At 39.9% G+C, this 25,038-nt stretch overlaps 1 pseudogene; it reads left to right on the plus strand.

Annotated features, from left to right (window-relative positions):
- Positions 1–9,524: 9,524 nt before the first annotated feature.
- LOC134507072 (cytochrome P450 2K6-like) lies at positions 9,525–24,007 on the plus strand (annotated as a pseudogene).
- Positions 24,008–25,038: the final 1,031 nt, after the last annotated feature.

The raw sequence follows: 25,038 nt of genomic DNA on the forward strand, positions 1-25,038 counted from the left end.
CTTTACAGCAGTGGCGGAGAGGAAAGGTTCATGGATTGTTGTTAACCGTGTTTGGTTAGGCAGTAATAGGATCCTAAGCTGCAGAGCAGTGATCTTTGCCCAGTCCTGGCCTCTGACTTAATTTATCATCTCCATGGTTAAGCTCCTGACTGGATATGGAGCTTGTTGAGTTTGTTGCTCCTGTTAAAGCATCAACCTTTTGGAGATTGTGTGTGTGTGTGTGTGTGTTTAGTGCTTATCCCACACATTGCTTTTCAGCCTGTTAAGTATTTGAGGCTACATTGCAAGATAAAAACAAGATCTGTGGTTATTTTCATAATGAAACCCTCCCTGATTAAGATTAACTGATTTACGACTGGCATGGAAATGGCTTCAACCACTCTGAGCCGGATTGTTCTGTTAAATGATAAACAATCCTGGGACCCAAAGAAGTTATTTTCCTTTGGTTGGATTTCAGGACTCTAATCATTCTTGATTTTAAGTAAAGAAAACTAAGTAAGAAGAACTGGAAGAAGAGAAAAGTGAACTAAGACTGTTACTTGAATTATGGCAAGTGTCCTGTCCCAGGCCAAGCACCCTCAAGCACACAGAGAGGTAGCTGCAACATTTACTGGTAAGTTTTGTGAAGTAAATAAACAAAGGAAATGTGAGTGCAAATGCACACACACAGTAGAGAAACAAGTCCCCCAAAATTCAGCAAGCTTGCCTTAAAAGAGTTCCAATCCAAAACAGTGCACACAAGAATGGCCAAGCGAAGTCCAAGGGTCCAAACATTGTAAGAGGTTCATCAGCCAGTCCAGGTCCAGAGTCCAAGTCATGAGATTTCAAATCAGTAGTCAAGGCACAAGGAGTCTGGGTAAACAAACGGTTGTTGCCAACAGAGAGGCTGGAGCCCACCACTCTTCTTAAATAGAAGCAGCCCTGGTGTTGCTCATTTGGAAGGGTGCGGCTCCTTTCTTGTGAGAAGCCTTGCAGAGTGCCTTTGCTCTGCTCCCCTCTCCACCTGGTGAGCCCTTGCACTGGGAGGGGGTGGCAGCTCAGACTCCTCATCTTTCGAGACCTGCGGCAGCAGTGACTCCTGGTTACCGGAGACCTCCTCTGCCTGCAGCACCTGGGGCAGTGGTTCGTCGGGCAACTCTGGAATCGCTGCTCATTGTTGGTCTCCTCATCTGAGTCTGAGGTGACAGCAAGACAGGAAACAAAAGGGAATAATGTTCCATGTTTCTAGACAGCTGTGGCTAAGGAATTCAAAAGACCTAGGAATGAGAGGAGAGAGGTGCAAGTTGCTTCCACGTGTAGATTTGCATGCAAACATCACTCAATTCATGTCTGGATGCTACACCAGCCATAATTGTGCCCATTAGTGCTGTTTGGTGAAAGTGAAGAGAACATCCCAGTACAGTGAAGAAAATTGGCTGATAAAGAAAAGCACAGCAGTCTCCTCCCCTCCACTTTTTTTTTTTTAATGAAGACCTCTGAATCATCATAAAGCAAACTTTTTAGGCCACCACATAAGCCAGGAATTGGCAGTGAGGCATCTGTGCTGCTCCAGATGGCATCATCAAGAACCTATAGTTAAAAAAAAAAATGAGAGAGAGAGATTATCTTTTTGCTGAACAACAAGGTAGGACTTTGGCCACAACCCATGATGAAGGGACCATAGAATTCATAGGTTGGCCAGCTAACCTGCTAGGCAACTTGGCAGTTAGCTGCTCATGTGATTTTATCCTGCCAGTTGGTCATACAACTGGGCTGAAACCTTGAGGTCTTACCCTCTGATCTTCCAGTTTCTAATTCCCAGGATGTTCAGTGCTTGCAAAACCCAGAAAGGTAATCCAAGTCTTCAATTGGCTCCCAGGTGACAACACTATTTTTTGAGGCTGCAACAGATACCTTCACCTTCCACACTATATCTTCTGTATTTCTCTCAGTTAACATGGGTCATGCCTTCTCACACATGTGAGATCATCATGGAAACAAATCTGGAAAGCTACAGAAAATTTCCAAATTATAGGAGCAGTTCAACAATGGGTAAAAGGAGGTGATGTGCCCCTTTTGTTGATGTAGTCAAGCAAAGGCTCAACTGCCATGTTTTGGGGATGCCTTTGCCCAATGCTTTGGGTTTTGTAAAGCAATGGCTGTTGGCAGATGCTGGGAAAGCCTTTAGCCCAGGAGAGGTCAAAAAAATCACACACCAAGCATTTCTATAAAAATAATTTATTTACAGAAAGCAAAAACAAAAGCAAAACATTTAAAGGACTTAGCCCCCTTTGGAGCAAGCCTTACTCGCTACATATCGGCAGTGAGAAAAAAAAGGAAGTGAGAACAAGTCCGGGCAGGTCCTCCCCTCCCCCAGGCTATTTGCATGAAGCACGTGAGAGGAGACAATCTAATACAACCCCTTCACCTGGCCAAAATGATTTGATACAATAGCAGTCTTAATCTATTAGTAGGAAAACCTCAACACTCCCCTTTTTACACTACAGATTAAGATACAAACCAATCTTCTCTGACTTTATATGTCTTTCCATTCACATTTCTTTACCATTATCTCCCCTTTGGTTTAACAGAAAGCTACCATTCTTCTTCCTGTTTTTTTTTTTTCAAACCTAGGTAATTGGTCACAACTCCAAGGCTTTTTAATATGAAATGGCTTTTCATGCAAGCTTCAAAATCAAACCTTTGTTTTTCTGTTGATGTGAACAGCAGCAAATCATCAACATAAATGCACAGATACATACAGCCTTGTTTGTCCTTCATATATACACAGGGATCTGCTTTTCCTTTTTCAAAACCAAAATTCTGCAGTTTTTCATCTACTTTTTGGTTCCAGGATCTAGCAGCTTGTTTTAACCCATAGATTGACTTCTGCAGTTCACAGACTAGATTCTCCCCTTTTTCATAGCCAGGGGGTTGCTGCATGTATAATCTGTGGTCTAAATCACCATAGAGAAATGCAGTTTGAATGTCATAGTGGTTAACTGACATTCCCTTGAGTGCAGCAACTTTTAACAGTAATCTAATTGATTCACCTTTAGTAACTGATGCAAAAGTCTTGTCATAGTCTAAATCTTTCCTTTGAGTGAACCCTTTTGCAACCAACCTTGCTTTATATTTTTGGATTTTGCCATCAGCATCCCTTTTCAGTTTGAAAACCCACCTACAACCCAGACAGCGTTCATTGGGAGGTAGATTTACCAGTTTCCATGTTTTATTTTCTTTCAAGGATGCTAATTCCTGTTGCATGGCAGAATGCCAATTTTGTGCAATCTCAGGTGGTAAAGCATTCACTTGTTCTAAAGACTCAGGTTCTGTGAATATGTGAAAAGCCTTTACTGTTTCAGCCTGAAAACGTGATGGAGGAACGCCTTTATTACTCCTCTGAGATCTGCGAGGTAATACAGGGCTTAAATTTTGACTCCTATCACTTTCCTGAGAAGCATCTATCTCATCAGACAGATCTTCAGTTTGCTTTTCTGGTTTAATGTCCTCATCAGGCAAAAGATCACCATCAGCAAGTCCTTGCTGTTCTCTTGTGGTGGTCAGTTCAACTGGAGAGCTAGAATTTAATCTCCCCCAGTTTTGTTCAGCAAAAGAAGCGCTTTTGCTAATTATTAATTTCTCTCCCATTATGAACCTGAAGCTCCTCTGGCTTTGTTCATAGCCAACAAAGATGGCTTTCTTTGTTGTGGGGCCTCCTTTCCTTCTCTGCTGTTTTGGAATGTGAACCCATGCAGTGCTACCAAACACTCTAAGATGGCTTACCTTTGGTTTCACACCATAAAACAAATGGAATGGAGTGTCCTGAATCATAGAGTTATACAACCTGTTCTGAACATAACAAGCAGTCGATAAAGCTTCTCCCCAGAACTTAAAACATAAGCGTGAATCTTTTAACATGCATTCCATCGCATTTTGCAAGGTTCTGCCCTTTCTTTCAGCAACACCATTTTGCTGAGGGGTGTACGGGTTAGAAAGAATTTGTTCTATCCCTTTTTCCACTAGGAACCTTCTGAATTTGTGAGAAAGGTATTCTCCTCCTCTATCACATTGGAGTGCAGATACAGGCCTAGGGAATTTTCCATTTGCCCATGTCATAAAACTTTTAAATTTCTCAAATGCCTCATCTTTATGTTTTAAGATGTAGATAAATGTGTATCTTGAGAAATCATCAATGATTGTCATTGCATACCTTGCTTGTCCAAGACTTGGAGCAAAAGGACCAATAATATCAGAGTGTACAATTTCCAAAGGTCTAGTTGTAACTCTGTCACTGTGCTTACTCACATTCTTTGCAAACTACACAGTCTAAGTACTTATCACAGGGTTTTATCTTTAGGTCAGCACACAGCTGTGGCATTTGTGCTATATACTTGAAATTAGCATGACCAAATCTCCTGTGCATCAGGTGTACACATTGGTCATGATATGGAGTATTGCCAACTGCAGCCTTGCAGCTTGGCTTCCTTGCATTTTGCACAATGTACAAGGAGTCTTTTAACATACCAGTAGCACACAATTTCCCATTTTTACGTATCTCACAACCATTTTTCTTAAATGTTATGATATACCCTGTTGCAGCCAATTGTGCCACAGATAAAAGGTTTGATTGTAAATTTGGCACATACAACACACCTTTTACAGTTTCTCCTAAGCAGGATAAATACAAGTCACCTTGTCCCATAATTTTGGTCACAGACCCATCAGCCAAAGATACACTTTGTCTTTCAGTTTTAGACAGTGACACAAAAGAGCTTTTACAATTACATAAATGACAACTGGCCCCAGAATCTAACACCCATACATCAGAATTACCCTTCTCAGCAACCTGTGCAATTTGGGTTGTCTGAAGAGCCTTCTTCTGTGTTGCCATTGTGTTCTTCTGCTCTGTCTTTCTACTCTTGGGTCTCATGGCACAGTCTCTTTGCAAATGTCTAGCTGAACCACAAGTGAAGCATCGCTGGCTGGCTAGTGCTGTGGCCTCAGGTTCCTTTCCCTTCTTTTCCCTCATTTTCTGGTCTTGCAGCTTTCCAGAAGAGATGGGGGGGGGATCTTTCCTCTCTCTTCTCCCATTCAGTGAGTAAGCGCTGTGTAACATACGATGGGGTGAGGTCTGCTTCAGGCATAGCTTCCAGGGTACAAATCAGCGTGTCCCACGTTGCATTCAGTGAGGACAGGAGGATATATGATTTTGTGAGAGGTGTAAATTCCATTCCTCTCTCCTGCAACTCAACAAACAGCTGCTGAATATAATGCAGGTGCTCAGGAAGGCTATCTCCTTCTGCAAGGTAGGCTCTGTACAGCTTTTTCGTCAGAGTAACTTTACTCCCTGCTGTTGCCTTTACATATAAGTCTCTCAAAGCGTCCCAAAGTTGCTTTGCAGACTGCATGCCTCACACGTGGACTAGCTGATTGTCCTCAACTCCCAAGATAATGGTGGCTCTAGCCCGCTCATCCTGTCTCAGCCATTCAGCATTGGGATTTTGGGGGGTTTGCTCACCAATTTGCAGCCAAAGATTCTCTCTGCGAAGATACATCTCCATCTTCAGGGCCCAATTCAAATAGTTGGTCTCTGATAGGCGCTCCAGAGGCATCGCTGAGGGCTGGGAGGCAGCCATGGCTTCTTCCTTCTTTTGCAAGTCACCTCAGCTAGCTTCTAAGTCCTGCAGACCGGCAGTTGCTGGAAAATCTCCAGGTGGCTCCAAAGAAAATCTTCACAGGTCTTTGCTACCTGTCTTTAAATTGTGCACGAGGTGTAGAGCTGACCTCTCTTTTCTCTCTGGGTTTTACTGCATTGTTTACTGGGCACATAACCTGTTGGCAGATGCTGGGAAAGCCTTTAGCCCAGGAGAGGTCAAAAAAATCACACACCAAGCATTTCTATAAAAATAATTTATTTACAGAAAGCAAAAACAAAAGCAAAACATTTAAAGGACTTAGCCCCCTTTGGAGCAAGCCTTACTCGCTACATATCGGCAGTGAGAAAAAAAAGGAAGTGAGAACAAGTCCGGGCAGGTCCTCCCCTCCCCCAGGCTATTTGCATGAAGCACGTGAGAGGAGACAATCTAATACAACCCCTTCACCTGGCCAAAATGATTTGATACAATAGCAGTCTTAATCTATTAGTAGGAAAACCTCAACAATGGCAACCTTCAGATTTCCACATTAGTGGTACAGCTATATTTTCTAGTCCAGGGTTCTCTTTGCATTCCCATGGAAACCCTGACCAAGCTGTGTGGAAATAGTTTTTTGTTGCTGTTGTTTTGGGGAAAACAGGAGTCAGGAACATGATGTACACTACTTTGAGTTGTACAAATAAAGGAGAGATATAAATCAAATAAAGTGGGATGCGGTGGCGCTGCCGGTTAAACGCTGAGCTGCTGAGCTTGCCAATCGGAAGGTTGGTGGTTCGAATCCATGTGACGGGGTGAGCTCCTATTGCTAGTCCCAGCTCCTGCCAACCTAGCAGTTCGAAAACATGCAAATGTGAGTAGATTTATAGGTACCGCTTCAGCGGGCAGGTAACAGCGTTCCATGTAGTCATGCCGGCCACATGACCACGGAAGTGTCTACGGACAAACGCCGGCTCTTCGGCTTTGAAACGGAGATGAGCACCGCCCCCTAGAGTCGGACACGACTGGACTTAATGTCAAGGGAAACCTTTACCTTTACCTCTAAATCAAATAAATAAATAAATGAATAAACAAATAACCTCCTGAATAGAATTCAGGAGAATCCAGAAGTCAGCATTTGTTGCCTATATAAAGAAAGGGGAAGAAGTAGAGAGAAATCCAAATTATATATAAGAGATGAGATTGGGAGCTAGAGTTTCTCAGGGTAGGACTGCCAATTATGTCAACATAAAATAACTGCTTGCTCCAAGGTCTAGTATATTGTGGGAATTACATCTGAGAGGCAGAGTAAGGCATGCTTAAGATAATAGGAGTTCAGCCACCCCAAGAAAAGAAGATTGTAGAAAAAATTGTTTGCAAAAATGATTTGCTAAATGATGCTTTGATCAACTCACTTTAACCCCTTTAATAGAGAGGGAAAAAAAGATAGCGATGATTAAGCCCTTTCTGTATATTTTGGGAGGATTATAAATCTGCATGGGAGCCTCCACACACCTTTAAACCTTATTTCTTCTCAGGTGTATGTCTGTACATGCTTGCTCATCTTTAAGTCAGTGAAGTCTTGTTCTGAGAATATAATGCCAAGGATTATAACCAGGTTTCCTGGTTCCTTGCTTTTACCACTGTTTCTTTGTTCCTTCTGCCAAATTCTCATTTTGCCATCTAGGCAATTACCTAGTTTACTTCACAGAAGAGGCTCAGAGCAGCACAATAGCTCTCTACTGACCTCAAGAAATATTAATTTATCTAGAACTTTCCTAGAATTGATGGTAAAGGAGATAAAGCTGGGGACTGAAATCACACTCAAAATCCTTAAAAATATCCTTCCTAGCACATTCATGAGAATGTTGAGCAATTTGTTTATTTAATGGAGATCCCCTCTTCACTACTAATGGACTTTAGGTAGCTTACAGGTACTAATAATATTAGAGCAACAACAACAATAAACCATACATTACATTAATTCCTTATAGGTGCCAATGGCTGCACAATCAGTCCCCAAAGACCATTCTGTATGGTCACCCAAGCTGCCAATTGTGACTCTGGGTGGCTGACATAGGATTAAAATCAAAAGCATAAGTGGGCAAAATAAATAAATAAAATACAAAGCAAACAAAGAACTCATAACAAAAGGCTATCTGGAAGAATCGGGTATCTATTAGCTCCCGGGAAGCCATGAGAATGGAGGGCATTCTTGCCTTGGGGACAAGAGGGAAAGTTGTAGGGAAAAATGGGGAAGGGAAAACAACAGCTTGAAGTTAATAAAATCCTACCATTCAAGTTTGGAGATAGCTGGAGCTGTGGTTGAGATCCATCTGAAGGGCAAAATGAGCAGCTGGTAGACAAGTGATGCCTGTGGAGAAGAGAGGCAAATGCCTTATCCAATATGGCTGGAGAAGTAAAGCCATGGCCTGGAGAGTTGGATGGGCCAAGAGGCTGGAGCCTTGGGGCTGTGGACATGACCCACGGGCAGACCCAAGAGAGCCTCCAAGATGTCATTAAGATCGCTGCCTGCATCCCATTAGATGGTCTGATGGCTTCTCTTGGTGGAGGAAGAGAAAAGCTGAAAATGCAGGGTTAGGGGAGCTGCCATGTCACCTGAGTCACAAAGCGGATGACATGATAGAATAAGAAGAAAATTGAAAGGAGGAGGAGGAAAGAAAGAGGAGGAAAAGACCAGGGTGAGCAGGAAGGGCCAGTGCCATGCCATTATACTGATTGCCTCCAAAGCTGATTTTCACCAAGCAGTACAGAAGGTTACATGTCTGATGATATTAAAAGCTGTCTGTGGTATTTCTGTGGTATTTTGGGAGGAAGCCATGATAGCAAAAGTATTCTTTTTACTTGGCTTGTTTTTATCTGTAAAGAACTCAAGAGAATATTGGTTGAATATTGGCAGACCAACCAAATCATCTGAAGAATAGCAAATTAATCCAGTCTTTTTCACAAGGTTTAAAAAATCCACACCCTCTGTTCACTATATAATCCAGATCATGGTATTCCACAGGCAAAGTGCAGCTGCATCAAGAAAACTTATGTCATGAGTGCCGTTGAGCTGAAGTCATCAGCGCAATGGCACACATGACAATAGCAAGGAAACAGGAGAAGGGGCTCAAGATAAGTAACCATCAACTCACAACGACTAACGGCCAACAAACAATAACTAAACAGATCACGGAGCACACCCGAGCCATCAGCGCCAATACAACGGGGATCGCCCAGCTGACAGCAATCACCGGATGAATAGAAAACCCGATGATGGGCGATCCCGGAACGCCAGCGGGGCCTCGCAACCCCTCACCCACCGGCAGGGCAACGTATTGGACAAAGGGGGGTGACGTGACCGCGAGTGAGGGGGCGCTGACCGGCGCGGGGTATTTAAACCCCGCACCGGCGCGCTCCTGTCACTCTCAGCTTTTTTCTTCCGACGCTGTAACTGCGCTGTGAATAAACCAGAGCCTGATCCATCGAACCAGTGTCTGAGCATTATTCAGAGGCAGGCAGCGCATGACAACTTAGTTTGCTCAAAATAAGTAGTAATACACATTAAAAAAAATCTCTCACAACTTGCAGTTCAATAATTACCCAAGTAAATTTCACAATTTCCCTTTACTCAGCAAGATCAATTAAAATTTATGGTTACTAATCCAGGATGTTGGTTTACCTATGGTCCAAATGACTGTAGGCTAACTTTTGGGAGTATGTAGATTCCACCCTCCTCAATTACAAAGTAATCACATTGAAAAGAAGCAAAACAAAACAAAACAAAACAAAACAAACCAGGAAAGATGCCTCATTATGTTGGGCAAGATAATGATTCACTGGAAACGTATTTAAGCTTTTAAATATAGGGTAGTGCAACACTTTCAGATATCAGTGCAGATCATTGTATAGGAACTATCCTTGATCAAATTTTATTGTATTTTTCATTTTAAGTACTACAGAAACTGTTTACTGAAAGGAAATGGATTGGACTGAACTTGTTTCCATATCACTCCTCTTTATTCTTCTGACTGTATTCCTTTTGAAAACAAGCAGTTCCTGGAATAACAATCCCCAAAATCTTCCACCAAGACCAAGAATTTTACCCCTTCTTGGAAATCTCCACATTATGGATCTGAAAAGGCCCCACAGAACAATGTTAAAGGTAAAGTACTGAAATTGTGACTGAAGGCAATGGAAGCAACTAGATATTTCTTGAACACTACCAAATGTCAACAAAACGGGTCAAGAGATTTTGGAGCTATTCTGATTTTATTTTATTGTTTAATGGTGATTGTAACTATGTTATGTTATGTGCAGAATTACAAGATCTTGGCAGGCCTAGTTGTGCCTTTTGTGGACATAATCCTATCAATGGACAGATAAATTGAGAGAGGTTTTTGGTTGTTGTTAAAGCGGGGCAAGGGGTTAATTTATTTTTCCCTCAGGTCAAAATTAGTGCATTGCAAGAGGTGGTAGAACAGGGCTCTTGCTCCACTGTCTTACACTGTGTCAAAATTACTTGGTTTCCTACCTTAGGAATACCATGCTTTGGCAACAGAGATCTCTGGGAGGGAATGGATAGGAAACATTATATTCCAATAATTTTTATGGCCATTAGAAATGAACAAATGCACAAATATCCAACATCCTTCTTTTTAGTTGATCTGTGCTGGTTACTGGCAAAGGACTTTTCCATGGCAGTTTGACTGGAAGGTCTCATCATGTCCATTAAGAGTACAGCAAGCTCAGGAGGGTGTGAGGTATTGAGGTCTTACAGAGATGGTGGAGCACAGTATAGCACTGCTGCTGATTGATCCATCTGATGAATATACTGTAAATTTAGCCTATTAAATGTTTGAAATAAACACAGTCCCTTTATGGTCCTCTATTTCATCCCTGGATTACTGAGTAAGTAAAGGGAAAGGTATATCTGAATCAGGAGGATGTTGATGGAACATGTCAAAGAAGATCTCATTTGAGTCTAGCCTTGCATTGAAGTCACCAGTTACAATTACATAAGTAAGCCTTCATTTGTAAGGAAGCAAGTGGCTTTTTGCTTTTCTCATTGTGGGCCATATGGAAAATTTCCTTTCAAACTGAAAGGTGAAATACTAACCATGATGAATGTTGATGCATTTGGGCTTGTGCTAACATGCAGTTTTTGGGAGAGCACCAAGAACAATGGTTCCCCCAGGGATTAGAAGATCACTTGATTCCAATCCTACTCTTTCTTTAGATAAATTAGTCTCTTATCTACATAAAAGGAAGTTCACTTCCAAAACTGGAGATGCCTGCTGCATTGATAATAGAAATTACAAGAATTCAAACAAGAATTGATATGTTGTCTTGTTCCCCCTCTTCTTATGATTTGGGGTACCAGAAGATCATTAGAGTACAGAAAGCAAAGAGTACAGAAAATTAACACCTCTGGATTTTTATTGCCCCAATCTCACAGCTCTATTTATAATTCAACAACTCAGCTATGGTAGCTGAAGAGATCCACAAAGGAATAAATTGAATCCACAGCACTCTCAAATACACATAGCTATTTCACCTTACAACATACAATTTCTGGGTGGAAAAGTTTATGAAACAAAACAAAGCTTTTAGCATTCAACATGCATTTTCAAATATAGGCCATTACTTGTACTATTTTTAGTTTGCAATTTTATACATGCTTAGGAATACAGAATACACTTTGTTCTGGGAAAATATGTAAACAATTGATTACAGATAAATTGCTATTTCAAAATATCGATTAACTGCATTTTCTAGGAAAGGCACAACTTGAGAATTGAATGAAACAGTTCCTGCTACTAAATACATTTTATATCAAGCTCTCAAGTTCTGTCATCTGGAAATTAAGAATTCAAAAATATCTGGAAGATTACATAACATCAGAAAGAATCTGGCAGCACCTTTCCTGGCTAACAGATAAGCTTTTGTGAGCTGCAGCTCACTTCATCATGGAGCGTGGAGTAGCTAGACTGATGCAGGTCCTGTGGAGTTGCCTGGGGTACAGTCTTGCCCTGTTACCTGGGAATGGTTTGAACTTTTTTGGCCTGAGGAAGTGCACAGGGTCCTTATGACTGTGAGCTCAGCCACCTCCTCATTAGATCCATGCTCCTCTTGTCTGCCCAGGGGGGTGACTTATAGTTGGGTTCTAGCAGTGGTCAGTTCATCCCTGAGAGAGGGGGCTGTTCCTCTGCTTCTTAAGGAGGCATTCGTTCACCCTCTCCTCAAGAAGCCATTGCTGGATCCCACCATATTGGACAATTTTTGTCCACTGTCCAACCTCCCTTTTTTAGGGAAGGTTATGGAGAATGTGGAGAATGTGGTCACACAGCAGCTTCAGCAGACGAATGAAGTGTCTGCTGGATGAAGCGGATTATCTGGACCCCTTTCAGTCAGGATTCAGGCCTGGACATGGGATGGAGACTGCATTGATTGTGCTTTTGGATGATCTCTGGTGCTTTTGGATGATCTCTGGTGGGAGCAGGATGGGTACTGCATCTATCCTGGCTCTGCTTAACCTCTTGGCAGCTTTCAATACTGCCAACCATGGTAACCTTCTGGATTGGCTCTGGGGATTGGGAGTGGGAGGCAATGTATTGTGCTGGTTCTCTTCCTTCCCGCAGGGCCAATACCAGCCAGTGTTGATCGGAGTGAGAGGTCCCGCCCTTGGCCCCTACTGTGTGGGGTGCTGCAGGGTTTGGTGCAATGTTTGTTCCATTTTCCCTGTCAAAGCAGCCAGTTTGGTCTTGGGTACATTCATTTTAAAATCCAGACCCTTCATGGATTTATACAATGTATTGGACATTCATTGCAAATCATTCTCGTTCTCAGCAAAAAGCACACCTTTTGCGAATAGGTAGGTAGGTAAGCCTTTATTACCATCTTTGACCAAATGTATACATGTATATGTGTATCGGTATGTGTATGTGTATATATGTATATGTGTACCTATGTATTCATGCATGTGTGTGTGTATATACTGTATGTATATACACACACATATGTAAAATACATAAAATGTACTGTACATTAAAGATGGCAGTTAAAATAAGTTATATGAGTTAAAGAGGAAGAACCTGAGAGAGAGTATTTGGAGAGCCAGTTTGGATGTATTGGTTAAGGCACCAGGCTAGAAACCAGGAGACTGAGAGTTCTAGTCCTGCCTGAGGCACGAAAGCCGGCTGGGTGACCTTGGGCCAGGTCCTCTCTCTCAGCCCAACTCACCTCACAGGGTGGTTGCTGTTGTGGGGGAAAGAGGAGAGGAAGGAGTCTTAGGTATGTTTGCTGCCTTGAGTTATTTATAAAAATAATAAAGGTGGGATAGAAATTAAATAAATAAATAAAACTAATCTAGGTCATAAGGTATAGGGATGCTATTATTTAGTATTCACACATGGAGCTACTGACCACTCCAATAGGCTAAAATATTGCAGCATCAGGATAACTTTGAGGTTTCTATTTCAGTTGAAGGTGTCCAAATGTCCTTGAATATTTACGCTTGTAAGACATATGTTGTATTCAGTCATAATAAAAAGTGTTGCAAGTATTTGTGGATGGATTGTGGAATTATCAGGTGAAATTTCTTCAGAGGTGTCACTCCCAAGTGGCCAGGGAAGTTGCATTTCTTGAATATCTGATAGATAGATCAATGTGAACTTTACGTTCTGGGAGCCTGACTTGTAAATCTGTTACAGTATATACTGTATGTCTGACTAAAGTCAACTTATACTGCACAGTACGTTAAATATTTTAATTTTCTAGGTTTTTGAAGCATAAATGGAAAGTGAAATCATCTAATACCCTTGCTTAAACTAAAGTTTATTTTATAACTGAATATGCAAACTTGATATAATTGCCAAATGCTGTATAAACATATGAGAAGAATTGTTACCACTGGTTAGTTAGATATTGTTTTTCCCCATTAATTTCTACCTATCTGTCATTTGAAACCACAAAGGCAGAAACTCTTTGTAGGATAAGATACTACTAAGGGCTGAAAAGCAGGGCTGGCTTCTGCCTGTAATTTCCGCATCAGTAAATTCATGCACATAACGTGATAGAAAACGTATTGGAAGTGTTTTTAGACCACACAGTTTCAAAGCATACAGAGGCTGTTTTGGCCATACAAAGCACTAATAATATCCCCAAATGGAACTCATTAATTTGAATTTATCTTGTAGAAAGTGCTGGATTTTACAGCGTGGACTTACTTTAAGACTTATCTCCTGCAGTCTGGCTGCATTTCTCCAATGTTTCGTTTGGGTCACCACCTCTACGGGTGGGATTCCTGATCTCCCCCTCTGTCCTCTGCTGTGCTTCTTGCCACTTTCTCCAACCTCTCCTTTTGCCTCCCATTGTTCTCAGGTTTTCCACCATTCTCTTCGACTCCTGCTGTGCTCCCTGCCCCAACTCTGGGCAGATGTATATTTCTATGTGAGATCATTTGGGATTGATCCATTTTTGCCACTTCCCACTCTGCTTTCAATGAAGAGGCCTCCATCAGGCAATTCTGCCATCTTTACCAGGTTCTAGCAGGTCTTTGGTTTCAGGTCCCTGAACAGCAAGTGCAGCATCACAGTATGATTTCAGACAATAAGAGAAAGGGCATGATTTTACTCTTAGATCTATGAATCATGATTTACATCTAGGCTTGTTTTTGTGCATAAAGGGGTTTACATGATGATCAGAATGACCTCTACTTTTTTTTTTTCTTGTGTTGAATTCTAGTTATCAAAAGTATATGGCCCAATCTTCAGGATTCAGTTGGGATTCCAGAAAATGGTGGTACTAACTGGATACAAAACAGTAAAGGAAGCTCTGGTGAATCAAGCTGATGCATTTGCAGAGAGGCCAAATATCCAGCTTTCTGATGAAGTTGCAGCAGGCTTTGGTAAGCTTCTTTCATTCTATGTAGGGGGCAGTATTCCTTGTCAATATCTGCCCAGAGCCATGGAAATTCCTTACTAAGCTTAGTATGGAAATGATGTAGGAGAATGGGTTGGAGAACATAGGAGACAAGATAGAAGCTAAGATCCCACCTGCCATATGATAAGACTGAAGAGGAGAGAAAGATAATTGAAGACAATCCTGCAAAATTTCAAGCTAAACTTCTCCTGATTTCCAATAGGGCAATCAACCACTCTTGGGCAATTTGGTCTCCAAGCTGGATAGATTTTGTAAACGTAATTTTCTGAGTTACAGAAAAGTTTCACATGAAATTTCACATGTACTTCCCACACTGACTTTCTGATTCTGTGCAATGCTAAAACAACTTCCACACACATTCTCTTCATTACAATGGCAGAAATTTTCAGTAGTGCAAACATGTCTTTCAGTTCTGCACCTTTTCTTTAGGTATCCTTTTTTCTCACGGGGAGAATTGGAAAGTGATGCGCCGGTTTACATTATCTGCATTACGGGACTATGGAATGGGCAAGAGGACTATAGAGGATAAAATAATTGAGGAATGCAGTATCCTGATAAAGACATTTGAATCTTATGAAGGTGGGTTGATGTTTCCTTCTGATGGTTCAAACCTAGAGCTAGACCTCCAGGGATTTGCTGTAGAAGAGTTAACAGCCTACCTCTAGAGCCACCCATGAAGTTCATGTACTCAAATCCTATTTAATATTTCTTTGCCTAAATCTCCATATTCTCCAGCACTGGCTATCCGTTTCCTAGAGAAATGTACTGTGGGTGTGGGCAGGAAGACTTTGGAGTCTTAAGGCACTGAAGAGCCCTTAAAACTGGTGTTCTTTCATAGTTGTACTTTATTTTAATAGCTTTGTTTAATTTTAATATTTGCTATATAGGACAACCATTTGAGAACACAGCAATTATGAATTCCGCTGTCGGCAATACCATAGTGTCCATTTTACTTGGCAAGTGATATGAGTATGAAGATCCCACATTTCAAAGACTACTAAAGCTAATCAATAAAAACATCCAACTGGCAGGAAGCCCTAATGTCTTGGTAAATTATTTTTCCACTTTAAGAAGAGTTTATTGTGTATCACTGTGTCATATTTAATGTAGTGTAGGATTTGTGATTAGTATTCCGTCTGTTTCAAGATTCACTATGACAGATAAAAACTGATGGCTTATGCATGCAAAACAACCTTTTCCCACTATGGAATGTGAACAGTTTTAATAAAAATGTTTGCATTGTCCACGTGAAGAGGTCTTGAAAGTATTGGGGTTTCTTCTTAACTCTTTTTATCCTTCTGTATTTTTCCAGCCCTATAATATCTTCCCCATATTTGGCTTCCTTTTTGGTGCTCGTAACACAATCCTGAATAACAGAAAGGAAATCCATGCTTTCATAAAGGCCACTTTCATAGAACACCTCAAAGCTCTGGATAAAAATGACCAGAGGAGTTTTATCGATTCATTTCTTGTCCGACAGGAAGAGGTGAGGAAATATTTTAAGTATGCCAGAAATTCCAACTGAGCTTTTCATATCACGTTCATACTTTTAGCTCATTAAGATCCTCCAGGCCCTTACTGGTACAAATTTAAATATGGGAAATAAAATCTCATTCTTTCACTGACAATTGAAGCTTCTAAAGTGAAAACTAAGCAGGTTTCCTGTAAAAGTACATTTTGAAGATTATAGTAAAATGCTTTATGTAGTGTAAATTACCTGTAGCAAAACATTTGTCTAAAGTATTAATTTGCTCAATTTGAATGAGGCCCATCTAAACAAATCTGTTGCTATTATTATTATGATTAATAATAATAATAATAATTTTTAAATTTGGTGTAATCATCTGAGCTGTTATGCCTGCTACTAGACCTTGATTGAGGTACAATGGAAATGAGATCTATTTTTAAAAATAATTACCTCCTAAGTCACATCTCTTTTTCAAGACATCTTTAAAAAAGTAGCAAGTAGTTGTAAAAGTCTTATCTAATGAAAGCCCTGTCCAGGCACTAATAGAATATCAGGCAATTATGAAATCATGATTTTTGGTCATGTGGGAACTCAACGTAGGGTCCTTTTGAAAACATTACTGAATAATTCATTTGTCTCGGTTTTTCATGTCTGAAGAAGTTTCAGTATGATGGAGAGACTTTTTTTATGCTTACCCCAGATATTTTCCCCCCTCTGGGATTATTTCATTTACCGACTTAACTCAGTTTTTGAGGCTTCAAAGCAGAGGGAGAGGAAGGAAGGAGATATCTTCCTTGGCCTTTTTGGTGGAAGAAGCTTCCTTTAGCCCTCACTCAAGTGTCAACACTGGTAGTCATTCCATCAGAAGACTGGAAGAGTTTCCATCCCAGAAGCTTGTCATTCTAAGATCTCCAACTCTTAGAAATGTGGGTGGGGTTGGTTGGTTGGTTGGTTGGTTGGTTGCCCCCTTTGCTTATCATTTATTTTTAGGCTGAAAGCAAAGACTCACTGACTCACCTCTGTAAGCTAGTCATGGGACTTTCAGGCAAAAGAAGAAAGAAAGAAAGAATTTCTAGAAGACTTTTTCTAGAATTTCATGCTCATTATTTCCATTCCTATGAATGTCTGAATCACAAATCATAGGGAACTCAGTACTCTATGGCTGTTTTGGACTGCAATTCTCACAATCCTTTGTCACTGATTTAGAAACCTGGGGACTGAACTCCAAAGCTCTGGGAAACACTCCTGCTGTTAAGTGTCCTCCAGCTCTCTGCTATTTAGTTGATATGAGCACACTGAATATGCTTAGGTAGACTGTTTATATATTGCAGGAGAAGAAAAACAAGACAGAAATATATTTTCATAATGAAAACCTAATTGCTGTTATGAATAACTTATTTGCTGCTGGCATGGACACGACTTCCACCACGTTGCGCTGGGGTGTACTACTAATGATGAAGTATCCTGACATTCAAAGTAAGCACTTTTCATTTGGTTGGATTTCAGTATTTGAATATTTAGTTAAATGAAAGTATAATTCAATGAAATAAGTGAACTACAAAAATAACCTTTCATGGCTGACTCTTCTTGTCAAACAGGGAGTAATGTGTTGAATTGTATAGTCTTTGCATAGCTCCTGTAGGGCATCCTTTGTTACCTGTATCGTTCATTCAGCTAGGCCATTTCCTGAAGGATGGTGAGGATCAGTGGTGCAAGCTCAAATAAGGTTTTTGTCCACCAATTCTACTAAAATAAATGCAAAATCATTATCAGAATTAATAGTTTCAGGCAGGTCAAAAGCTATTTAGTGAATATATGGTGTAATGCTGCAGTTTGTTTGTTTGTTTTGTATTGGCACTACTTCTTTTTGAGAAGGAATCTACCATAATCAAGATGTTCCTCTCATAAAAAGGTTCTGCAAAATCAATATGTGACTTTGGTCAGTTCCCAAAGGTAGGAATGCTTGGTGGATCATGCTGACTAGCCTAGCAAATGAGGGACTCTGGGCGGTTTACACTTAACATATATCACCCTCAATAAGTGATGATTCCTTGATTATCCGTCGTAGTATCATCTGCAATAAGCAGCTAGTATGTTTGGGCGGATCACATCAGGAAAGTTGCTTAGGATTATCCAGTACAATGTAATGCAATGCCCTATCTGAGAAGGGAATTGCCAGATGTTCAAGCTGAATTTAGGAAAAAAAAAACTTAATAAACAAGAGACATTATTGCTGATGCGTGCTGGATGATTAAGAAAGTTAAAAAATACCAAAAGAAATCAATATATGCGTCATTAACTGCAGAAAGGCCTTTGATTGTGCTGACCATGTCAAGCTGTGGAACACCCTTAGTAAAATTGGAATCCCAGAACATCTCATTGTCCTTATGAGAAACCTATACATGGGTCAGGCAGGTACAATCTGGATGGACCGTGACAAAACCGACTGGTTCCAGGTCAGCAAAGGAGTAAGACAAGACTGTATACTCTCTCCTTATCTATTCAACCTATATTCTGAATAAATATTAAGGGAGGCTGGATTGGAAGAAGATGAGTGTGGTTTTAAAGTTGGAGGAAGAAAATTCAATAATCATGCTATGCTGATGACACTATGCAAATGATCTGCAAGCTCGAGTAATAAAAGTCAAGGAACACAGTGAAAAAAATGGGACTAAGATTCAGTACAAAGAAGACCAAACAAATGACAACAGGTATAGCAGACATCTTAAAGTTGTCGTTAAAGTTATTGAAGTAATGGATAGCTTCTGCCTTTTAGAATCAACTGTCAACATTAAAGAAAACAGCAGTCAATAATACATCATTGAATAGCACTTGGTAGGGTATCAATGAAGACCTTGGAAAAGATATTCATACGCGGTGATGTGTCTATACCTAGAAAGTTCAGATTTGTGCAGGCAATGGTTTTCCCTATGACACTTTATGGAAGTGGTAGTTGGACTTTGAAGAAGCAGGATAGAACTTTGGTGTTGGAGAAGATTCCTGAGAATTCCATGGATAGCCAGGGAGGGGGGGAACACAAATGGATCACAGAACAAATCAGTTCAGAGTTTTCACTTGAGGCATAAATTACCAGTCTCAAATTATCATAGTTTGGACACATTATGTGAAAACCTAGCTCTTTTGAGAAATTTATAAACTGAGAAAGGAGGAAGGAAAGAGAATCACAGAATCATAGAGTTGAAAGGGACCTAAGAAGTCATCAAGTCCAACCCCTTGCACACTGCAGAATTCATTACATCATACCCGGTAGATGACCATCCAGCCTGTTTGAAAACTTTCAGTGAAGGGGAAGAAAACGCTCCATGCAGTAACTGTTCTACAGATTGACAGTTCATACTGTCAAGAAGTTCTTTCTAATGCCTTATCTGTATCTGCATCCTTGAAGTTTCATCCCATTCGTTCTAATCTTACCCTCTGGAGCAAGTGAGAATAAGTCTGAACCCTCTACAAAGTGACAGCCCTTCAGATATTTGAAGACAACTATCATGCCCCCTCTCAACCTTCTCATCTGCAAGCTAAACATACCTAGGTCTTTTAACCATTCCTTGTAGGACTTAGTTTCCAGTCCTTGTCTCATCTTGGTAGCCCTTCTCTGGATTTGCTCTGGAATGTCTTTTTTAACTGGAGTGTAAAGAACTGAATCCTGAAGACCAAGGCAGAGTAAAGCAGGATAATTACTTTCTGTGATCCGGACAATATGCTCCTGTTGATGCTCCTCAAGATGCCGTTGGCTTTCTTTGCAGCTGCATTACACTGTTGGGACACATTGAGCTAGTACATCCAAATCCTTCTTACATGTGCTGCTCTTGAGCCAGATTTCCCTCATTCTGTACATTTCTTTCATTTTTTTAACCCAGTGCATGATTTTAAATTTCTGCCTGTTAAATTTCATTCTATTTGTTTCTGCCCATGGTTCTAGCCTTCTAGTCTTCTAGTCTTTTTGAATTTTTCCCCTCTCCTCCCAAGTAGTAGCCACTCCTCCTAGCTTTGTATCAACTGCAAATTTGGTAAGCATACCCTCAACTCCCTCATCCAAATCATTGATAAAAAGAAGGGGATGACTACTTGCAAGGTGGATGGATCTGATTATAGTTGTGATGAAGACCTGAAGGGTCAGGTTGGAGAAGGTCTATCTGTGTAGTAGCTAAGAGTCAACACTGACTTGATGACTCATAATCAATCAATCAATCAATCAATCAATCAAAATGCTTGGGCAAATTTAAAGTAAAATTTCTTTGCAGTAAACATAAAAAACAGTTATGTCTAAAACAGAAATCTACATCAAATGACTAGTTAACAGTTTAAAGTGATTCAGTTAGAAGTCCTGGACTATGTTTAATTCTTGAGAATTGGTGATAACTCTTTTAATATATTTTGGGATGTCAATTACACAGTCAAACTGGGTATTATAAATCCTTTTTTGAAGTGCTAACAAATAATTATTTGCTGTAAAGATTAACATGATCATCCATTTTCTTGAGACTTGCCTGAAGAGACTTAAACTCCTCTTCAGGTTTAGCAAGACAGGCAAAAGGCACATTCCTAATTTGCATGTGAACTGGTACAATGGAGGAATCCAGGTGGAGTGGCTTCCCTTTCTAACCTTTAGTTTGTCAGAGAATACACTTCACAATTTACTGATAAAATGAGGAATTCTTTGCATACTGATTCTGAAGGTGAGAACCAGTTTTGTTTAAAACACTCTTGGGCTGCCTATTTGCAATGACACAATCACTTCCCTCAGAAAACTCCATAGCACACATCTAAATTGCAGCTGCTCAAAAGGTTCACCAAGTTTAGAATGAAACTGTTGGAAAACAAAATATAGGAAAACATATTTTTGCTGATGTCCCAAATCCTGATTTGGATTGTCAAAACGTATTAGTACATATTCTGGGCCATGGGGTAGGTCTTCTGACCTTGCTGCCTGGAGTGCTCTGCTGGTTTTTGTATGAGAAGGATTTATATTGGAAGCTGCTGCTTCTTTAAAGTCCATAGCATGAAGTGATGCAGACCAATGCCTTCTTTTTGGCCACAGCAAATGTCAAATTTAATTCAGAGGAAACATTTCTTGGTTCCCCATCAGCCAAAATCCCTCAACATATCATCCAGGAAATCCTGAAAATTGCAAATGAGAGCTTTTTCCAGTTTATTGAATGTCTTGTAACATTTATTTCATAAATGTAATCACATATGCAGACATGGTCTACTTAGACTCAATGAATAGATTAAAGACACAGCAGGAATTATTCAGGGAAGGCTGGAATACACTGTGGCTGATGTATTTAAAATTGCTGGAAGGGTGAAATCTGATCTTAACAATGATGGAGGGACAATAAAAATGTCAGAATTTGAAACACATACAAACCAAATATCATTTGTTAGAGCTCATATATAAACTCCTACAAAGATATGACACAGAGACAGAACAAATAAAAAACTGTATGATGAAATGGATGCAAAAATTTAAAGAAACATTTACAGAACAACAGTGGAAAAAATCATGGACCAATTTCATAAAATTTACCCCAAGCTACCATCTAAAAGAAAATTGGTAGAAAATGTTTTACAGATGGTCAATAATCTCCAGGATCGATAAATCATATAGCAATAAATGTTGGAAATGCCATGAAACAGAAGGAACATTTTACCACGTGTGATGGACATGTAAAAAAATCTCAAAAGTACTGGAAAGATATATATTATAAACTTCAGAAAACGTTGGAAATTAAAACTGAAATGAAATCACAACTTTTATTAGAAAACATCAACAAGAAATATCATACTTTACTGAGATACATGCTCATGGCAGCAAGAATAAATTTTGCCCAACACTGGAAAAAAGCTACAATTCTGACAATATCTGACTAGGAATTTAACCTTGAAGAATATGCAGCAATGGCAAAATTAACAGCATATATTCACAATAAAAGTTAAACCAAATTCAAGCAAAAATGGTTCCCATATATAAAATATATTATGCAGCATGGTCAATTTTTTTAACCTGGGGTGAGGGTGTCACATTTCCTGGTGAACTTTTCCTATCTCTGGGCATTACACAAATTGCATTTCTTTCTATGGCTTGAAAAAGTAAACTCAAAGGTAAATCAACGATTAAATCAAGAAAGAAAACATATTTAAAAAGGGAAATACTAGCATATAAAAGGCCATAACTATGCAATATCAGATTTGCAGTACAAAATACATGTGTGTGTAATGGATTTTACATTTAAGTTCTTAGTCATCTCTTATTTTTTTAAAAAAAGTGCAATGGTGAAGGATATTGGAGTTGCATTGCTTGAATCTAGAGTCCACATCAGTGCTCAGCTGGAGCTCCTGTTTCCTTCCTATATGAGTCTGGACTCCAAAAAGTATTCTCTGGACTGATAAATGTATGCATCTGGACGTCCCACACAGGTTTGGGCCCTTGTTCTCTCAATTCGAATGGGATCTGAATTCATGATACTCTGTCCTTTACAGTTAAATGTTTCTAGGGTTTAATGCAAAATTAAAACAATAACATGCATCTTATGATTACTTTATTTTCCTAGATAAGGTCCATGAAGAAATCTCAAGAATCATTGGGTCTGCTCAGCCAAGGATTGAACATCGAACAAAAATGCCCTACACCGATGCAGTAATCCATGAAGTTCAAAGGTTTGCTGATATTGTTCCAGGAAATGTAGCATGTGCAACTACAGTGGATATAACTTTCAAAGGCTTTTTCATTCCCAAGGTGATCAGTCTGATAGAACTGCTTTGTTCACTCAGTGTAGCTTAGTGTAGACTCTCTTAATTATCAAGTCCAACCAGATAATCATATCTTCCAGTCCTCTTGATATGTTGGATATCTTTGCCATAAAAGCTATTAAAGTTCAACATTTCTATATGCCTGAAATTTAAATCACATTTCCATCACATTGGAAAATTCACGTATTTGGGATGCTTTATAAATTTTCATATTAATGAATATACCAAAGAGGGATGTTAATTGTTTAATAAGTCATTAATTTGGATTTGCAGGGTATGCACATAGTTCCATTGCTTTCATCTGTGCTCCATGATGAATCTCAGTGGGAGAAACCTTATAAATTTTATCCTGAGCATTTTCTTGACTCTGAAGGAAAATTTGTGAAAAAAGAAGCATTCCTGCCTTTCTCTGCAGGCAACATCTTCTATCATATTTGTATATAGTGAATGGGTGTTTCAATAACAGTCTCTTCCTTAGAACATTAGTTGCAAGAAAATCGTCAGGATAATCCACTCATCATTCTAAAATGTGGCAGAAAATGTAACTATCTATAATGGGATGCTCAAACTATTTTTAGGGATTCAGTGTAGAAGGTATCTACTGGAGGTTCATGTTTTAAAACTACTATGTTTCCTATACAATTAACCTCCATTATATAATTTCATTTTAGCTTGTTTTCAGGCACGTGATTTGTCATCTCTGAGCCACCATTTCATGGCAGGAAGTGCAAACTGTCATTAAATAACCACTGAACCCTGTTTCCTTCTCTTTGTGCATTGTTACAGGTTGGAGAATATGTTTAGGTGAGACACTTGCCAAAATGGAGCTCTTCCTGTTCTTTACCAGCCTCCTGCAGAGATTCCCTTTCCAACCACCCCCTGGAATATCAAAAGAAGACCTGGACTTGACACCTGCAGTTGGATTTATAGCTCCTCCCATGCCTTATAAGTTGTGTGCTCTGCCTCGTTTGTAAGATGAACCATAACCCAGCTTCTAGATTCCTTCACTTCCATATGTGTATTTGTGATGCTTTCAGTCTCCTCCACCAAGCATGTTTTGGTGTAGTGTCTTGGGGGAAATGTGCTATGATTATTCACACATTCCAAAGCTTACATGGTGCTTTGCAAAGCATGATAAAAGTGGAATTGAGATAAAAGGTAGTTTAAAAATGGACTTCAGTTCTTGTGACATTCTCTGTATAATAAGTAATAACAGTCATCGTCATCATCATCATCATCATCATCACCACCACCAAACTGTGTCTTTGAGTTAATTAAAAACACCAGGTTAGGTGACAAACTGCTAATTATATAAAAAATGTAAGTAGTGAAAAAGAGACAGACAAAATGTGTCAGTTCAATATGTAACACTTCTCTATAATTCCAAGTCATTAATGTTCTGATTTTCTAATGTAGCTCATGAATCCAAGTAACAGTACCACCTTTGTTGTTGTTTATTCGTTCAGTCGCTTCCAACTCTTCCTGACTTCATGGACCAGCCCACGCCAGGGCTTCCTGTCGGTCGTCAACACCCCCAGCTCCCCCAGGGACGAGTCCGTCACCTCTAGAATATCATCCATCCACCTTGCCCTTGGTCGGCCCCTCTTCCTTTTGCCCTCCACTCTCCCTAGCATCAGCATCTTCTCCAGGGTGTCCTGTCTTCTCATTATGTGGCCAAAGTATTTCAGTTTTGCCTTTAATATCATTCCCTCAAGTGAGCAGTCTGGCTTTATTTCCTGGAGGATGGACTGGCTTGATCTTCTTGCAGTCCAAGGCACTCTCAGAATTTTCCTCCAACACCACAGTTCAAAAGCATCTCTCTTCCTTCGCTCAGCCTTCCTCATGGTCCAGCTCTCGCAGCCATATGTTACTATGGGGAACACCATTGCTTTAACAGTGTGGACCTTTGTTGTCAGTGTGATGTCTCTGCTCTTAACTATTTTATCGAGATTTGTCATTGCTCTTCTCCCAAGGATTAAATGTCTTCTGATTTCCTGACTGCAGTCGACATCTGCAGTAATCTTTGCACCTAGAAATACAAAGTCTTTCACTTCTTCTACATTTTCTCCCTCTATTTGCCAGTTATCAATCAGGCTGGTTGCCATAATCTTGGTTTTTTTGAGGTTTAGCTGCAAGCCAGCTTTTGCACTTTCTTCTTTCACCTTCATCATAAGGCTCCTCAGTTCCTCTTCACTTTCAGCCATCAAAGTGGTATCATCTGCATCTCTGAGATTGTTAATG

Source organism: Candoia aspera, chromosome 1, assembly GCF_035149785.1.
Source record: "Candoia aspera isolate rCanAsp1 chromosome 1, rCanAsp1.hap2, whole genome shotgun sequence".
Taxonomy (NCBI): domain Eukaryota; kingdom Metazoa; phylum Chordata; class Lepidosauria; order Squamata; family Boidae; genus Candoia; species Candoia aspera.